Below are 5,439 nucleotides of genomic sequence, written 5' to 3'. Positions count from 1 at the left end.
GAACGGAGTTCCGGCTGGCTCCCAAGTTGGCCACGCCCAGCAGGAACTCATTAGCATAATAGGCCACACCCCACAGCAGAAACTCATTAGGATTGGCGACATCAGGGGTGTGTGGCCTAACATGCAAAGGAGGTCCTGCTCCAAAAAAAGCCCTGGGTTTTGACAACAAACAAGGGAAACAGAATAAGAAGCAAAAAGCGGGTGTGGCTGGATGATCACACTTCTGGTAACATGGGGGTGTGGCCTAATGGGCTAATGAGCTGTGCTGTCAGGGCACAGGAGTTGCTGCTGTTGGGTGTGGCCTATTATGCTAATGAGTTCCTGCTGGGCTTTTTCTACAAAAAGAGCCCTGACCAGTTCACTTTCTGTGTACCTAGCCACAATGCACTTAAGCAACATAGTATAGTTCTACATATGGTTCCTATTGTTTCTTGGCAGCAGGATGACACCTAGCAATCTGCCCAGTTCACAAAAGACAAATCCCTTGACTAAGCTACGGAGGCCCAACTGACAGTCTTAACTATGCTGTAACTACCACAGCTTCTGCTGTGATTGCTTCTGTACAGTTGCCATCACTGTGGGGGGCCACCATGCCTGTGACAATTGACTGCTTTGGTTGTAGCACCTGAGAGTCAGTCGCTGGGGGTCAGAAGGACAGGGAGATTTCTTCACGCCTTGTCCCGGACAGGCTGGCATCCAGGGTTCTCTGCCCAGCACTTTCCCTCTGAGGTATAAAGTCGAGTATGCAAGAGACAGACTCCTCTGGCTGGCAAAAGGCTCAGGAAGCGTCTGTGATTGAACGGAGAGTTATTGCTTTGGCATTCGCTGAGCATGTTGCTGTGAATCAATATCTCACCATAATTATCTCATTTGGCTGTGTTTCGAATTGGATAACGAGACTGAATCCTTGACCGTACCATCCTTCCTTCATTTATATCTTCCCTATCTCTAGTTACCCCTTGCCTCCTAAAAAGTGCGGGGGGGGGGGCCCTGCAGAATGAAATTATTCAGCACTGTCTAATCAGCTAGGCCATCCACATCTTGGGGTGGGGGGTCAGAGACTTATCTTGATGGCCCCTGAACTCCGTGGAGCCCCTGGAGGATGAGACCAGAGACTATTGTTCCCACCAAGCTGGACTCATTCATCATGAAATTACTGTTGGTTGTTACTGTGTCAAGCTGTCAACTGCCAATTGATGTGGCTGATGGTTACTCAATTAGGCTATTCAAAAAGATGCGTTCAGTGCTTTTTATGAAGATCGCAGGTTTTAAATATAGTACATTTGTATTAAGAGAAGAGATCAAGGAACCAGTTCACACATCCATGTACATCACTTAATTCCCACTGACTAGATGACTTAATACTCACCATGCAGCTGAAGGTGCAAAATGACTCTATGGTCTGAGCATATGGGAGGTGCTACAAAAATATAATCTGTGGTACTTGACTTGTCATGGGTTTTTCCTCACGTCCATATTATCACTTGACAGTGAAGTCCTTAACTGGTGCTCACACACCTGTAAAACATGCCCATATTTCAGTGGCAAATGTAACAAATCTATGAGATGGTGGCAAGTAGAGCTCCGCGACATTTCTCACAGACAGAAGTGGTACCTTCAGCTGGTTGCTGCGACCATGAGAAAAGCTGCAGATCCTGGCTTTGATCTAAAGGAAGTGAGTTGTGCTTAGCTCTAATGAAAACAAAAGCACCACCTTCAAAAGAGTCATAAAATACCACCTATAAATTTACTGTGCTCCGTTTAAAAACTAATAAAATGTTTAGCTCTTGTGGCTGTTCTGGGCAGATTATTAAGGAATTTCACTCTAACAGTTAAGACATTTACTTCCAATCTTCAGCCTAAATTAATGGGTACTTTATATCCATTGTTCCTGTTCCAATGTTCTCCTTTAATCTAAGTAACTCTTTCACATTTTCCTGTATTAATGTTGTATTCATAAAGTGCAATTATCTCCCAGCCTACATAGTAGAATAATTTCTCCTGTTCTGCATCTCTGGACCAATGCAGCGACAATTATTCTCCATTATGTTACACAAAATATCACTTTCGAAATACTTGCTTCAAAATTCAGTAGCAGCACTCGTTAACAAATTGAGAGAGGGCAAGAAGCCAAGTAAGGCAGCCAGTATTATATGGGTCAGTAAATGCTGTTGGAAGGAATGCATGGTCCCTTCACAGGGGGATCACCTATGGGGGATTGTTTTGGGAAATGGAGGCTGCTTCTAGACGTGTGGGTTCTTTGTGTGGCTTTCCTCACCACTGTGAATACAGACACAGACGTGCAAAGAACTTCCACAGGATATCACACCTAGCAGCTTTTTGTGCCTTCCCCCCCCCCCGACTTTTCCATTCCATGTATACTCCACAGCAACTGCATAATGGCTGTCACAGCTGCCATGGTGTCTTACCCCCATTTTTGTTCTTTTTCCCCCCCTCCTCCCCAAGGGATTCCAGCTTGGAAGCCAAGGTGGATAAAAACCTCTGTACGGAAACGAGTCACATGGGACTCCCCACGACACCCCACGACAAGGTGCCTGAGGGTGAGTGTGATCTTTCTTGCCACAATATTTTATGTCTAAGTGCCACTGCCTTTTGCAAGGCTCCATCCTTCTGTCAGCCCCATTTCCATACGCATCATGGCTGTTTGGTAGGCGGAACAAAGTTTGAGTCCACTGTCACCTTTAAGACCAGCAAAGTTTTATTCAAGGTATAAGCTTTTGTGTGCATGAACACTTCTTCAGATACACTGAAATGGAAGTTACCAGTCCATACGTATAGGTAGAGGGTGAGCAGCAAATTAGCATAAGCATAATAAACAGTGTTTAACAAATGCAAGGACCAAACTGGAATAACAAGCTTAGTTTATATAGACACCATTTGTTTGGGTTTAATTCCAGGGGAAAACATATTAAAGGAAATAAATATATCAAAATCTGAGATAGATGGTCAGATCTACCCTTCTTAATTGTGGAATGCTGAGAGTAATTAACTGAGACCCTGTGTAACACTCTGCCTGTCTCCTTTCAAGCATGGAAGTAACTTTACAGCATCCTTTTCTTTGAGGTGAGGTGACTGGCTGTGCAGGGTATATCTTCCCTGTCCCCAAACCAGAGAAATACATTCCAAACTACCATTCCAAATTACATTAAATGCTACTATTCATTACATTACATTACAATCACTATTCCAATCTAGTATTCTGTATCAGAAATAAAATAAAGAGGATTTATGGCCATTCTTGGTGAGAATACAGATATAAGGGCTGAAAGAGGTTAGCATATGTAGTGAGATAAGAAATCAATATCCCTGTTAAGTCCTGGGGGTTCCATTGTTCTGAGTGCTATAATAACTTGTAACTCAGGTATTTCCCTTTCTAGTCTGTTTCTGAAGTTCCTTTGCAATAAAACAGCTACTCAGAGGTCACCCATTGAATATCCTGGAAGGCTGAAGTGTTCTACAGGTTTCACAGTCTTGTGATTCTTGATGTCAGATTTGTGTCTGTGACACAATGACCTCTTCCCAGCCATTGCCGTAACCGAGTTGGGGCGTCTCTGTATATATATACTTATACTGGATTCATAAATTGTACTCTGATGTGACTGATCACCTTTACTTTCTTTTGGCAGACCAGTTCACACTAAAAAGTAGTCTCTTCTGGGTTTATATTTCTTGAGGATGGATTAAGGACAACTGCCAGATCTAAATCTTTATCAAAAAGTCAGGCACCAGTGCTTGTGAAAGGCAAACAGCACAGTTCTTTATTTCACAGAAAACTCAACAGGGGGGGTGGGATATTTACACAAGATATTTTGTTTCTTTATAGAATAAAAGCTTCATTCTGCTTTCACATAGGCTGTAGGCTTATCACTCTAAGTTTGTCACAGATTGCCTTTAGTATACAGAACCATTTGTGATTCCACTCTTCAGTATCTGCCTGTGGTTAGCCTTTGGACTTTATCCATCTGGTTCCCTGAGACTAACTGGTGCAACTACTCCAACTTCTCCAGTCTCCTCCAAACCCTTAGTCCTTCCTTTAACCACCTTATAGGTTCCCTGGGAGCAGTGTATATGGTGTTTTGTGACTACTGAGGAGTTATACTGTTTCTCCTCTCTGTTCCCTCTCCTCTCTCATTAGAGGGTACCAGTTAGGAGTGTTATTCAGCCCCAATTTTCCTCAAACTGCTGGCTTGCTGTTTAACTCAGCTTCAGAGGCTCCTTTCCTCTCAAGAGCTCTTCAGCTAACTCTCTTCCAACTGACTCTGTCAACTGTCAGCTCTCAACTGTCAGCGGTTAACTGTTAAGAGAAGAAGAAGAAGAGATTGGATTTATACCTCGCCCTTCACTACCCAAAGGTGTCTCAGAGCGGCTTACAAACTCCTTTTCCCTTCCCCTCCCCACAACAGACACTCTGTGAGGCAGGTGGGGCTGAGAGAGCTCTTGACAGAAACTGCTCTTTTTCGAGAACAGCTCTTATCAGAACTACGGCTTGCCCAAGGTCATCCAGCCAGGTGCAAGTGGAGGAGTGGGGAATCAAACCTGGTTCTCCTAGATTAGAGTCCGCACACTTAACCACTACACCACTGTCACTCATTGAGAGTTTCGAGCAGGGGTCATTTCGTAGAAAAAGAGCTAGGGGGACTCATTAGCATAACTCATTAGCATATGCCACACCCTCTGACATCAGGGGCCCGGCGGTGGACCTGCAAGGCCAGCGGGAGTGTGAGGAAGGGGCCTCCCTGGCCCCAGGCAGGCAGGGGTGGGGAGAGGCGGGGAGGAAGCAACTTACCCTCCCTCTTCTCCTGCCTCCTCCTGGCTGAATGAGGGCTGGAAGTGGGGCGGCCGGAAGCAGGGGGCGGGGCTTCGTCATGTGCCCCGCCCCCTGCACATCACCCGGGGGATCTGTGTTCCCCCGCGTTCCCCCCCAAAATGACCTCTGGTTCCGAGCAATCTTGCCCCCATCACTCTCAGTCATGTGACTCAGCAGCTCTCTTGTTTACCTGCTGCTGTTCACCAAACCTTTATTTCCATCACAGTGTCCATTTATCGTTTGGTGTAGGGTTTGATCTGTTTGCCCTGTGTAGAAAACCGAAGGGCATTGTTGGCATTTAATGGCATATACAGTGTTAGAAGATGTGCAAGTGAATGAGACTGAGATACTGTAGTTGATGTTGTTAAGTCCAGTGATCGTATTTTCTGGGTGTATGTGGCAGCAAAGTTGGAATCTGCATTTATTGCAAGCTCTGGTACCAGTGTCCATGTTCAAGATAGGTATTGTATTATTGTGGGTGAGGAGTTGTTTAAGACTGGGGGGGGGGGCTGTCTGTATACAAGAAAAGGTTTTCCCCCAGTGCTTGTGGGGAAAAACTGTCATCATTCAGTAGAGGTTGTAAGTTGTTGATGATGCATTGAACTGTTTTG

The sequence above is a fragment of the Gekko japonicus genome, unplaced genomic scaffold (assembly GCF_001447785.1).
Source record: "Gekko japonicus isolate JY-2015 unplaced genomic scaffold, Gekko_japonicus_V1.1 scaffold19, whole genome shotgun sequence".
Classification (NCBI taxonomy): Eukaryota; Metazoa; Chordata; class Lepidosauria; order Squamata; family Gekkonidae; genus Gekko; species Gekko japonicus.
This window is presented reverse-complemented; position numbering follows the sequence as displayed.